General features: G+C 40.3%; 1 protein-coding gene across 6 annotated transcripts in view; it reads left to right on the plus strand.

The window, feature by feature from the left end:
• Positions 1-14630, plus strand: part of CHRM3 (cholinergic receptor muscarinic 3) — a 280416-nt gene that overhangs the window by 104671 nt on the left and 161115 nt on the right. For 2 of the 6 annotated variants that reach the window (XM_027657365.1, XM_027657362.1), the window contains exon 3: positions 14168-14300. The exons of the other annotated variants lie outside the window; for them this stretch is intronic. The gene's annotated coding sequence lies outside the window, so the exon portion shown is untranslated. The remainder of the gene's footprint in view (positions 1-14167; positions 14301-14630) is intronic. 6 annotated transcript variants of the gene reach the window in all.

Genomic DNA, 14630 nt, shown 5'->3' on the forward strand with positions numbered 1-14630 from the left:
AACAATAATTCTCAAAAGAAAAGTTGGAGTAACTTAATAGACCATTTCTACTATAAAGCAAGGGAAAAACTGAGTGAGATGCAAAATTGCCATCCCAGGACAGAGAGGAAGTCTGTATACAAACCCTGGCTTAAAGTTTACTGTACCCTGAGATGCACTGGGCCAGCCATGATTTGTTGCCAATCCATGGGTCCCTTCACCTCCTGAGGCTCTGCAGCCACCTGCTTTGGGCCACCCCACACTGCCCCAGGGTGCCACTGCGTCTTTTCCCCAGAGGCCCTGGGGCTCAGGAGTTGCTTGGCACAGCTGCTTTGTGTGTGGGGCTGAAGGTATCCAGGAGAGGGCAAGAGAACTACAACCAATAAAAGGAAGCCTGGAGCCTGCTTTTCACATGCTTATAGTAGAAAACAGTAACTTCTTACCTCTTCTAACTCTGAAAAGTTGGGCTGACAGGTAGAAATGGTACTCTCTCCCATCCTTTTTCCATTCCTTACCTCTGCTGCAGTCCTTTTCATCAGTCAAAATCTTGAAACCATACACTTAAAACATAAAGAACAAAACTTTGTCATTTAACTCCTATTCGGTCTCCCTGCTCTATATTTTTTAGATTATATTAATAAGAAAATAGTCTCTTCCACGCCATGCTTTCCTTTCCTCTTTGTGTTGTGTTATATGTGTAACTTTTCTTCCAAGCCTAGCTGTGATCTTCAGCAGGCTCTCTCTGGAATTCCAGAGATGAAAAGCCTATGCCAGGCAGCCAAGCACCATATCTGTCTTTCAGAAACAATTTCAATTGAAAAGGGAAAGTAGCTTTTCTCCTACAGCCTGTGTATCAGCTCCTAAAACCCTTCCTCTTTGAGGTCTTTGCCTTTAATGTCATTGAGATTGTTAGTTGATTTCTGATGCCTATTCTATTAATCCATGCACTTTGTCACTTTTGTGGGGTGTCCAGGCACTTTTCTACTGTGATATCCAAGATGACTTTCAGCTGGATGCCATCCCTGACTTTCATTTTTTTCTCTGTATACTTGTAGAGCTGTGCCAAACAGCTCAGATATTTTTATTGTAATTTAAGCATAGAAGGGAGGATCCTGGTGGGATAGATCTAGAACAATCTTTGTGACAATTTATTCAGACATCCAGACACAGTGGTCCTGGATCTTTCTTTAAATAATTTTTTAAGTCAGTTGTTAAAATAAAATATTTTATTTTTTGTTTAAAACATTGGCTATTGTATTATTGTGGATTTTTAAATTACTTTCTAGGCAATTAAGCATTATACTTTCTGTTGACTTTGTCTTCCATCATATCAGTATTTTATTGGGTTTTATTGTGTTCTTACTAGTTGTATATGCAGTTTGGTTTGCTAGTGTAACAAGCTTTGACAGTGGTATACAAAAGATAATTAGTAACATTTACCCTTACAATTATTCATCTTGACTTGACTGTGATTATAAAACTGTGTAATAAGGGACATGTAGTAACAGAGAACCCCAGTCAGCAAGTCAGGAGGTACTCTCTGACCCTGAAAAGTGAATATGACTGAAACTCAGTAATACTTTCTGCATTGCACTAATAATATGCACCAGGATTCTTTTTAAGAAAAGAAAAATATGTTGACTTTTTGGTTGGCCAAGGTAATCTCAGAAGTACCCAAGCATACTCATCTTTTTTCCTGAGATGGCTTTCCGTCCTCCTAGGTGTGGATGTTACAAGAAATAATTCACCCAAACATTCTCTTTAGGCAATGACAATGAATTATAACATTGGACTGTTCAAAGTAGTACGTCTCTGATCCTGAAATGAGTGTACAGCTGAATCAATAAAATGCTGGATCATATTAATAATTTATCATAGGGATAATTATGCAGGAAGTAAAAGGGGCAGAGATGACCACAGTCAACTTGCATCATTTCTGAGCATTAAGAGGTGTATTATATGTTTGATGTGGGTTCTTAATACTGCTTAGAAACATTGGTCTGTAACTATGCAGAACACTTCAGAGAACTATTAACACAGCCCATAGAACACTGAGAGACTAGTTATTAAAGGTCTGAGCATCAGGGAGAAATAGTGCAAAAGTTTTAGTTGAACTGAAGAGTACAGTTTAATTAAAAAACCCAAATAATTGTTAAAGTCATTTAACATTATCAATCAACCTTGTTAGTATCTTACACTTTTTCACCAGTACATTTTCTGTTTCCAAAAATCATGTTTGTAGGATCAGAATACTGAGCACAGAACAAGATTCTTCTTTCTAGAAAGGTAGTGCAGGCTTTCTGCTAGCTTCCACAGATCCAGATTTCATTCTGACATCTTTGTGCAGATTGAAAAATAAGGTATCAATAAAAAGTCCTGTTATGTGTATTAAATATCCTGCTTGCATTCTAAGTGAGCATGAGAATCATTCATAGATTAAAGCCAGGAGCGGTGGTTGAAATTATACAAATTTTCAGGCTGTAGCAATATCCTCAGTTGATTTCAGCTGGACCAGAGATACTTTTCCCACACCCACTGGAAAACATTTGAGACTCCCCTTTCTCCCTCTTGGAGCTAGTTTTGAGCTTTAAACATGGTGGTGATAAATCTACATGAATATTATCTAAGCATCATATTGTCCAACCTTTTTGGAAGCAAAGCATCTTGCACATTGTGTCTAAGCTAAATGCTGTCACTGAAATGACAGGATTGATTTTTCTTTCTTTTTTTTTTTTTTTTTGATTGAACATATAAGATTAGGCTGACCAAGGCAGGTGAGGATAGTCTTTTAACTTTTTATTTTTAGGTGCTTGTTCTTTTTTGATTGCCTATATAGTGAAAATAATTTATCTAGGGAAATTACCCACAGTACCAAAATTAAGCTTATGTGGCAAGTCCCAGTCACTTAGTCTGTCCTTTCTCATTTCATGTCAAAAAGCAGGTGGGTTAGTATCACTTACTTTTTCATTTTCATTACGGCTCATGTTTCCCAGTGTTCTGTGTCATGTTTTAAAATCAGTCACTGGAAGAAATGTGCCCTAATTTCTTCAAGCCTTGCTGAAGCCTTGAGACCGAACTCAGGTTTTTCTTGCATGGAATTGAACTTGATACAATAGCAACAGTCAGCAGGCTCTCCAGGCAGATTTTTCTCACAAGATCTCATTGGAGACCTGTTAATGATTTACTGGGGCAACCCTCCATCCTGCATGCAAAAGAGAACAAAAGGATGCATAATTACCTTCAGCTGTTGCCCATACACACCCTCACCTTACTTTTCTCTAGGCTCCCTTCCCTTTCCTGGGTACTTCCAGCATATCACACTAAGTAGCTGTGCTAGGCTGCTCCAGAGGCTGATGGCTGTGGACCATCAGAAGGTGAAGTGCTTATGGCTGGGCTATAGATCCTGACTGGTCCCATGCATCTCAGAGGCTAAAGATGAATTTAAAACCAGGGTTTGTACCCAGACTGTTTCTCTATCCTGGACAGTGATTTTTCATCTCCCTTGTGATTTACCTTACTACATAGTAGAAATTCTCTATTAGTTTCCTCAGAATTTGCTTTTGAGAATTAATGCTTATGGAATGTTGTTAAATATGCAAAGAAGTACAAGACAAAGCTTTCTGTTACTTCCACTGCATGCCATCACCAGCCTTTTAATAGTTAATATAAACCATTTTCATTTGAGTGGCTTTTGTTTCTTTGAGAAGAAAGTTTATTGTATCTTCCCGAAGAGGTTAGGAAGTTAGGGTCATTGTCACAAAGTTTTTTTAAAATTTTTGGCTTAAAGGATGAAAGCTTCATCTTATGTAGAGAGATTTTAATGTAGATAAGCAGACTTTTGAAGTATAATAGGCATTTAAAGTGAGATTTAAAAATGCTTTACCACTATAAAGAGCTGCTCTGATGGAATCGTGAAAATATGGCGTGAGGAGAATCCCTCCTCTTTCATATAATATTAAAGACTGAGCTATTTACATGTATTTTATAAGAAATAATTGAATTTGGCACTGTAAGTAATGTTTCCTTAGACATATAATAAAGCAGTCTCTTGGAAGAACAGGAGTCGAATCAGTTTGAAGCTCTGTGCTCAGGGACATAAATGCTGACTTATGCCTTGTTTAGGTTAGGCTGCATGGCCTCCTCTTAGCCAGTCAGCATGGTAGGAGGGAGGACGTGTGCTGACCAAGGAAGAGTCCTTTTTTCGTTTAAAATTCCCCAACCCCAAACTTCTCTCTCAAATGGACATCCCTTTGGGAGTCCGTGCTCATGGTTGAGTTTATTGTTAACAAAGATAAGGTTCATCCTCATTCACAGCTCTAAAAAAAGTCTCTCTTAGGCCTTAAGACAAGTGATTCATGTGCTCTGAATGAGAGTGGAGGCTTCTGGGGTGGCTGCTCTCTGGGCTCACACTGAGCGGGGAGGTTTGGTCAGGAGGGGATGGGAAAACTGGGGAGGGGGGGACACAGAAACCCTTTTGTACTGGCTCATGCGCTGCTTGCAGCAGTCACTGCTCCACTGCTGGCACCAGCTGTTTTGTGCCACACCACTTACTGATGTGTCTCTCTGGAGACAAGCCTTCATGCCCCTGGAGACAAATAACATTTCTAAGCTTTTTTTTTGTGCCCTCCCCCTCTTTCCCCACCTCACCCCACCCCCCACCTTCCCTTTTTTGTTTGCTTTACGCTGTGAGCATGAAGCATTGTTGACAAAATTCTGCTGGATGGGAACCCAAACATATCATACAGGACAAGCTTTTGAAGAGATGAGAGCTTTCCTAATGTGGTAGTCAGGGGTAGTTTAAGAAAGTGACAGTTCTCTTTGATGTCCTGGGCTCCAAATATTTAAGGACAGTGTTGCAGAAAATGAATAGAAGGCCAGTAGTATTATACTTCATTCTGAAATTGTTAGCTGTGTAAAGAAACTTTGAAACTCTTAAGATTTAGGAAAGATAAATGTTCATGCCTCAGGAGAGAGATTATGAGTTCTAAGAAGCTGAAATCAGATCATCTAGTTCCTCTTCCCTCCTGTAAGCATGGACACCTTCCACTAGACCAGGTTGCTCACACCTCCATCCATGAACAGTTCCAGGGATGGAGCATCAACAACTTCTCTGAGCAACCTGTATCAGTGCCTCATCACTCTCACAGTGAAGAATTTCTTTCCGATATCTAATCTAAACCTACTGTCTTTCTGTTTAAAGTCATTCCCCCTTGTTCTGTCGTTACATGCCCTGTAAAAGTCCCTCTCCATCTTTCTTGTAGGCTCCCTTTAGATGCTGAAAGGCTGCTTTAAGGTCCCCCTGAAGCCTTCTCTTCTCCAGGCTAACGAACCACAACTCTCCCAGCCTTTCCTTGCAAGAGAGGTGCTTCAGCCCTCTGATCATCTTTGTGACCTTCCTTTGGACTCGCTCCAGCTGGTCAACGTCTTTCTTGTGTTTGGAGCTCCAGACCTGGATGCAGTACTCCAGATGAGGTCTCACAAGAGCAGAGTAGAGGGGAAAAAAATCACCTCCTTCGATATACTGGTCACTTCTCTTTTGGTGCAGCTCAGACTTCAGTTGGCTTTCTGGGCTGCAAACACATGTTGCCAGGTCATGTTGAGTTTCTCATCCACTTATACCTTCGTGTCATTTTATCTTTTGTCCTGATTCAGTCAAGGACATGTCGTCTTTGGGTTGCTGGGAAGGTTTCAATTAGAAACATGTTGAACTGATTCACAGTAGTTGAATTGAAAACTACATTTTTGCAGTGATTTCTAAAGAAGGCAAGATGTTTACTGTTATGGTCCCTCTCCATCTTCCCTGCCCTTTACAATAGGTATTTGAATGCTGAAAGCTAATGTCTGATGGATAGCATTTCAAATCCAGTTGTGTGCACTTCATCGCAACATATTGCAATCTTTAGAAAACATTTTAGCAACTAGTTTTGCAGTGGCTAATTTAGGAGGAACTGAGTTGAACAGAGGTAATGATTTCACCTACCACTAGCTCTATAAAAGAAATACGGGGTAACAAGGCTAGCCGAGTGTTGAAGATAACTGTCATGGTTTGAGATAGCCCCAAAATCCAATTCCCTAGCTCCATCCCCCCTCCCACATTTCAACCTAATGTGAGATGGGTTTTTCCAGACAAAACACAACCAGACTCAGAATGGGGGAAAGGGAATATATTACAATGACTGTACAAATAAATACTTATACTATAACACATTATACACACAACTATCTCTACCATGACATATAGTATTTACAATGGATCAGATCTCTTCTCCCCTCCAAATAAAAGTCCAGGAGGGAAAGAAGGACAGATCCTTTCCAGTCTCTCAGGGCGGCAGCTTCTTCTAAGGCAGCAGGTTCTCCTCATCTCATGCATGCAGCAGTAACTGGATTGTTGTAGCTGGATCTCTGTTCAATACACACAAGGGAGTCTCCAGGCCCCTCGGCCCGTCGTCTCTAAAACGAGGGTCTTTCTCTTCCGTGGACTGCGTAGCAGGGACAAGCTCGCGTCACCACGTCATACCACGAAGCTCAGGGGTCTTCGTGGCAGTCCCTTTCCTCAGGGGATTCAAATTCCCCTTTGCAGAGCTCTGTGCTCTGCCTCAAGGCTGCTGGCTTAGCAGCAGCAGCGAGGGGGGCCAAGGTCAACCCCCCTGCATTCCTTCTCCGTCCCGGTCCAGCTTCCCAGGACGCCTTTGAGCTTCTCAGCTCCTCTCTGCAAGTGCTGTAGCACTCCAAGGCTCTTTCAAGCAAGAGTCCATCATCTTCCTCCTTCCAGGAGGTCTCAAGGAGTTTGGGGGGGGTTGGTACAGTTCCTACCCCCAGAACTCTGAAGTTCTGCTGCAGGCTCTCTTCTCCTCAACTCTCCTTCCAGGAGTCTTCTCTGCAGTGCTGCATGTCTCTGTTGCTCCGTCTTATCTCTTCTGGCTCTCTGCCACCGCTTCTCCGGTCAGTGCCAGCTCGGCTGCTTTTTCTCCGGCCGCTGCCCAGTTTGGAGAAAACATCTCCCAGCTCACAACTACAGGTACCTAGCCCAGCTTTATGCTGTTCCAGGTCCCTGTAGCCCCCAACTGGGGCTGGGGGGGGGGGCCCGGAGGCCCCGAGGGGCTCCGAACCCCCTTCCTCGTGGTCTACTACAACAATGGCTACTTCTTCTACCAACCAAACTACAACTCTTCTCTTCCAGTGCTTGTGATATGTTTTCATTTCTGCAGGAGCGCTCATTGGACAGAGCTCCAAAACTTCCAGGGGTTTCCACCCCTGGGGGTTACCACTTTTCAGCCTCTGGGGGAAAACAAGGTTCAAACCACTACAACAACCATCTCCATCTCTACTCTGTTTAACAGTCTTATTTCCGTGGGGTTATACCAGTGTAATTCTGGGGTAGTGAAATGGGGAATCTGTCCCCAAGCACAGTTGGTTGTTCAAGCAGTTCTCTGCCTTCTCGTTTGTTACAAATGTACTATAAGATCTACTTGGTGATGATGCTAATTAGAAAGTTTATTGCTCCCTTCATGGGCTCTGTGTAGCACAGTGAATTTTTCTGCCGTATGAAAGGCCAAATCTTTGTAAGCACAGGCAACATATGAGTGTACATAGGGTTTCCTTGTGACCTATCCCAGCATTTTCCACAGATCATAGAATCACAGAATGGTTTGGGTTAGAAAGGTTCTTCAAAGACCACCTAGTCCAACTTCCCTGCCATGAACAGGGACAATTTTCACTAGGTCAGGTTGCTCAGAGCTCAGTCGAACCTGACTTTGAACATTTCAAACGATGTCTCATTCAAGAGCCTCTCAGGAGAGCAGGAGATGGAAGGACCCACTTGCCTGATAGACATCTTTGGAGTAAGCAGGGAAGAGATCATCATGGCTGGGCTTCACGAAAAAAGGTTTTGGAAGGGCTCTACCCACATTCGTTGCAAGCATGTTGGTGGCTAAAAAGGCCAATACGAGATAGACATGTCCGGTTGCAAAAGGCACAGCAGAAAGACTCCTTAGGTGGTATATTCTGCAAGACATGATTCTTTCTGCGTTGTCTTTTCTCCTCAAGGGTGATCCTGTGTACTTTCTGAAAAACATCTGCAGCGTTATAGATGGTGTGTCTCCAGGCCTCCCAATTGGAGGCCAGAGTAGACCAGTTATGATGATCAATATGGCCAAGACCGAGATGTTGTTTCAGGGAGTCCTTGTATTTTCTCTTTGGAGCTCCTCTCTTGCGGCAGCCGGAGGCAAGTTCACCATAAAGCAAGATCTTAGGGAGGCAGTGGTCCTTAATCCTTGAGACATGTCCTGCCCAATGCAGCTGTGTTCTCATTAACATGGCCTCGATACTTGTGGCTGCTGCTTGTTCTAGAACAGATGTATTGGTCACATAATCTGACCAGTGGATGTTTAGGATTATGCGGAGGCAGCGTTGATGGAAGCGTTCTAGGAGACGCAGGTAGTGGTGGTAGATGACCCATGATTCAGATCTGTATAAGAGAGTAGACAGCACTATGGCTCTGTAAACACTGATCTTTGTACTTTTCTTCAGATGTTTATTTTGCCAAACTCTTTTATGAAGCTTTCTGAAAGCACTATATGCCTTTGCTAACCTGTTATCTATCTCTCTGTCAATCTTACCATCCGAGGAGATGAGGCTACCTAGGTAATTAAACTGCTGAACTGATTTGAGCTCTGATTGGCCAATGGTGATATGGGGATGAAGGAAGACTTCCTGAGGTGCTGGTTGATAGAGAACTTCTGTCTTCTTTAAGCTGACTTCCAGCCCAAATTGCTCAGCAGCGTCTGCAAAGCAGGATGTTAAACACTGCAGAGCTGCTTCTGTGTGGGCAACAAGGGCGGCATCATCAGCATAAAGCAGCTCCCGGACAAGATGGTTTAAGGTCTTGGTGTGGACCTTCAGTCGCCTTAGGTTGAAAAGGCTTCCATCAGTACGGTATCGGATGTAGATACCGTCCTGAACATCAAGGTCTGCTGTGGCCCTTTGGAGCATCATGCTGACCTTCTGCTATATCAGGGAAGAGAAAGGTAAATATAAAAGGATGTAGTAAAATCAAAACACCTCACTGTAGTTTTAGTGTTAGTTGTGGTCATCAAGCTATGGGCTATTCTGACGTGCCTCCCTTTTGTTCTGATTTGTAATTTGATTTAGGAGCATGTCTGAGTAAGAACTTTGTACTGATCCAGGAGCTGCCTTCATTCACCGTAATAGTACCCATGAGATGTAGCTGAGTCACCAAGTTGGGTTATTTTTTCTAACGTACATCTGTGTTTTATTTAATTATAAAGTCCAGATCCTCCTGCTTTCTGTTACAGGCTTTTTATCTTACTCTGGTCATGTCAAAATCAATTTGTAATTCTGTGGTGTACACATGAAATTAGTTTTAATTTGCTATGTGTTTCCAAGGGTGACTGACATTTAATATTTTCTTCCGAGGGTCTCATTAGTACTGTGTACCCATAATCTATTCTATGGGTGTAATGACAGACGGTAAGTGAGCTATTGAACAGCATCCATCTGTCCACTTAGCGAATGGCCAGAGGGAAATACAGGGAGAAAATAGATGGATAATTGCCAGCATTTGTGTATTTTGCAGCTTAGAAAAGTCAAATACAGTACTGTGGGTTTGCTGTGAGCTTCAAGGATTTTGGCCCTTCATGACCCAGAAGATGCTTCTTAGCAGTAATTTGTATGTGCCAAGCGATGAGGAAACATGGCAAAACCTGTAGAGGCAGAACTGATTTTCAAGCACAAGAGCAATTGCTGCACGGTCAAAGCAGCAATGTCTTTTGTGTCCCTAACTTCAATGTAGCGCAGCAAATTAATCTAGTGACTGCCACCCCATCTTATATCTTGCTGTAGTCCATATGTATGTATGTGGGTACATACCACTTACGGCCATTGGCTGGCTTTATTCTTGCTGTCCTGTGAGTGACTTGTCGCAGGGGTTTTGAAGACCTGTATCCTTCGGTAAACCTTGTGTCAACAGAAGCTAGAGAAGAAAGATTATTTTTTCGTCTGTTTTTCACGTGGCCTCTGAAGTAGCTGTCTGCTTTGTCTCTAGGCTTTAATGAGCTTGGAGGAAGGGTGGTAAGATAATAAAACAAAAAATAATGCCCAGAAGGCAGGGAAAAGGCAAAGAGAGCAGCACACAGGAGAAGAAGCAAGAGGTGGAAGAGTCCATGAGAAAAAGAAACATAGCAGCAGTAGTGGCGCAGTGTAGCACAAATGAAAATCAACTGGAAGTAGAATTTGTTTATGCCATCAGAAATATGGCATAAACAAAGGTCTATAAAGTTTTTAAGAAAACCTACCCTTTACTCATCTCCTTGGCTACATCTTTGCCCATGTTCTTTGCCCATGTTCTCACCCTGCAAGGATATTGTATCTATTACCAGTGCAATTTGAATTAATGAAATTGAGATCTACAGTGGTAATTTGTGAATAAAGCATAAGTACTGTATTTGATATTCAAGGAATTATGGACGAATTTGTATTTGTCTCCAACTGAAATGAAATTTCCCTGTACTTATTAGCTATAAGTAACAATGTGGCAACTTCCATTTGAAGTTTATAGGGTGTTTTGACTAAAAGTTTGAAGTTGATCGGTTGGAAAGAGGCTTGATACTTAAATTTCATTTAATTTGTTCAGGGAGGGGCTACCACCTTCTTTTATGTATTTAAATTGCTCTGTACAGTGGTATCCCCACAAACTTAGGACTTGAGAGCTTTTTCACTTTGTTAAAACATCATCTGATGTGCTTATAAACTTATTGAGTATTTTTCCATGAGTTTTACTAATAAGATGTAGTGAGTAATTTGCCTTATAATTTTAGTATCTGAAAATTACTTCACTGATGCATTTTGAAAGCCTTTGCTTCTCAACATAGTGACTAATATTGTTTGGTGATTTTTCCCTGGAAGAAAATTTTTTTCTGTACTACTCACCTTATATTTTTATTAAAAATAGACTATTTTGATTGTTTTTATCTGGCAAATCAATGTCTGTTCACTAAAAGAACAGTGAATTCTATTAAATACAAAGTTATAATGGATTAGAAAAAGGCTTTCCTTGTGTCAACATAAACATTTACTTTAAAATATGTTGGAGTTGTTTTCAGTAATGGATCTTCTAACTGTGGAGTAGTACGTATAATCAGCATAAATACTGAAAATTAAGGATATACTGGAAAAGAAGCAAAGAAAAATGCAATTAAGTGATTATGAGCTGTGTGAAAGTAGGTGAAGAGAATGATGACTTATTTATAAAGAGAAGTATTTCAAACCTAACTATCCTGGAAAATTCTTGAGATTTGTTATTTCGGGATATTCACTTTTATCACACTGTGGCTTAATTCACGTGAATTGTTTTGGTGATTTTGGTTTTGTATGTTTCTTTAGAGAAAAGAACAAAATCAAAAGAACCTGCAGAGTTGTTTTTTTTCTCTGACCTTTCATTAGATTCCTTTAAAAATTCTGTTTTGCTGTTCATATTATTCTCCACCTCTGTCTGATAAAATTCCCCTATCTCACTCATTATTGCTGAGGTGCCTATCATAGTGATGCAAGAGTGGGACAGATGGTTAGAGCAGATGAAAGAGCAGATTGTACTGTTAGATTGCACAGTTATTTATGCCAGGGCAAAGGACAAGCAGGGGATTGCTTACCAGAACAACTGCTCTTATCTAGACATTTTACAGTGCTTTTGAAGCTTCATCTGCTGCTTGTAGTGTGTGTCATCACAGAGCCTTTGACTTTCATCAGCTCATGTGACCTGTGGCGTAGTGCAACATTTTCTCATTTGCAGAAATACTACTCTGCACTGCAGAGGGGTTGCCTCGGTTTTTCTTATGTTTGGTCCTGCTATGAATGCTTCCTTTTTTCATGTGCACTTCCATGTCCTTTTCTGTAGAAAACTTTTTAAGTGATTTTTGGTTGGGGTTTTTTTGTTATTGTTGTTTGGTTTATGCTGAATTCATGTAGAACTTTTACTTAAATTGTAAAATTATATTAGCATTTATATTTAGATCCATGCATTCGTTTACATATTCTATAGAAAATATATTTAGATATGTAGTAAATAACTAGTAATAGTTGCATGCAAAATTTACCCTCAGTTTTTCTTATAACATTACAATAATTACTCAGTAATAGCAAACCATTACTTGTATCCATGTAAATATTAAAACAAACAAACGCAAAAAACCTCCCATACATTTGTCTGAATTTTTTTTAGCAACCAGTGAAAACTGCAAGAATTTGCCATATAAACATGCAACTTTTTCCAATATTTCTTCAATATTCTGCTCCATTTGTCTAGGTATTAGTTTTACTTTATATATAAATATAAGGTTTATGTTTTTATAATATTATATATTATAGCTTTATACTTCTTTTAATAAATACAATTTGCAATGTTCTATTTATATAATTTATAATCTTTATATTATAATGATATAATATGTCTTTATGTTAAGAAGTGACTTTGTGTCAGGAGATTATTGAAAAGAAAGTGAAAGAACAGTTAAAAATATGGGTCTTGTATTCCTGTTCAGATGCTTGTAAAACAAAAGCAAGGACTTATGTCTCTTCCTTTTCTCAGCTTAAAGAATAGGCTGGGCTTTTTGACCTATCTCATTTGCTAATCAGTCACACTCAGCTCCTCTTATGCCTCACATAAGAAAATTATATGGAGGTAGAAAGTTCAGTATTGTATTAGAATCATCTTTCTATATGAGAAATCACATTTTTCATGTAGCTGGTTTGATTGCATGTAGCAATTGGCCATCTTTATGTGTAGCTGCCCCCCATTTATATTAATGACATATGAAAGTAGAAAAGAAAAACAACAAAAATGTATTCTTGACATTCAGAAGTTAAAATTTTCTTTTCCCTATCTATGTGCAGTAATTTTATAAGAATGTATTTTCTCTCAAAAACAAGAAATACCAGTATTGGTATCAGCTTATTTTCCTTTTAGTCTCTCTAATGATTCGTCTAAATTATTCTCCCAAATGGCCTAACCCTTTGGAAAAACATGTTAAAGGATGAGAGGACAGAAAGAGGGTGTCTGTCTTCAAATTTTGCTTTTCATATAGATAACTAAAATATTGTGGACAATATATCAGTTACAGAAGAGTATGCTTTAGCTTTTATGCTTCTAAGCCTCTCCCGTGCCTGAGCTGACTTTAATATAGTTTGGTCACTTTTCCCTGGACTTCCTGACCTGAACCAAGGCTGCTCACTGCATTTTAGCCTATCACAGCAATTATATCACTTCAGTGTTCAGCTAAGCTTGTCAGAACAGAAGCTTGTGCATGAACAGAAAAAAAAGAACAGAGGTTTAAGACTCTTTAAACATATGTTTAACATATTCAACCTATTTGCTCATATTGAACATGTTAAGCATTGGCATCTGGCAAGGGGCATCAGGCTGATTTTACAACTGCCTTCTTTGGACTCTAGAGACAATTTGATCTTGCACATTCAGCAGAACTTGCCACTTCCAAAATTGGTGGCGCTGTTGGATATACATCTGCAGTATGCGCTTGCATCCCAGAGAGCCAAGAATATTCTGGGCTGCATCAAAAGCAGCGTGACCAGAAGGTCAAAGGAGGTGATTCTCCCCCACTACTCCTCTATCCGGAGTGCTGCATCCAGCTCTAGGGTCCCCAGCAAAGGAAGGACATTGGCCTGTTGGAGTGAGTCCAGAAGAGGGCCACCAAGTTGATTAGAGAGATGGAGCACCTCTCCTATGAGGAAAATATGGGACAATTGAGATTATTCAGCCTGGAAGATAGGGGTGACCTAATTGCAGCCTTCCAGTACCTAAAAGGGGCCTGCAAGAAATGTGGAAAGAGACTTTTTACAAGGGCATGAAGTGACAGGGTAATGAGGAATGGCTTTAAACTGAAAGTGGGCAGGTTTAGATAAGGTATCAGAAAGAAATTCTTTACTGTGAGGGTGGTGAGGCACTGGAACAGGTTGCCCAGAGAAATTGTGGATGCACCACTCCTGGAAGTGCTCAAGGCTGGGTCGAACAGAGCTCTGAGCAACCTGGTCTAGTGGAAGGTGTCCCTGCTTAGGTGCATGACCAGTTTTTGGTCAAAGAATGCACACCACTAAAATAAAGACATGGAGATTCTACTTTTTTAGCTTAAAATATTTTCTTCATTTTTTTTCTTCCAAGTTTTAGGAATAAGTAAAGAAGACTTGGAATGTAAATGTGCTGCCTTGCCAAAAAGATCTCGTTTCAGTCGAACTGTCTTCCGTTGAAGTGGATATTGGTCTTTTCTCATTGTTCCTCAAGTAGCTTTCAGTGGGTGAATTTATACAAATATAAATTATTCGTATAGTCACATAACTGACACCGCAGTTCAACAGAGTCAAAAGCAAATATTAAATGTAACACAGTCTATTATAGTAAATTCTACTGGGACTATGCATACAGATATCTTGTTTACATTTTCCTACAGAAGAATAATTGTAAGAGTAAGGTGGTTGACAGAAATGAACTGTTGTCCTTTCAGTGGCTGTTGGACTACTGAGAGTTTTAGTTAAGTTCAGTAGTGCACCTTTGGAGCAAATCTCATCTGCAGTTTTGTTGATGCTGCAAAACCATCTTGATGCATGCAAAGTAGACAGGTGGTGAA

The sequence above is a fragment of the Corapipo altera genome, unplaced genomic scaffold, assembly GCF_003945725.1.
Source record: "Corapipo altera isolate COAL_440 unplaced genomic scaffold, ASM394572v1 2c, whole genome shotgun sequence".
Lineage (NCBI taxonomy): Eukaryota > Metazoa > Chordata > Aves > Passeriformes > Pipridae > Corapipo > Corapipo altera.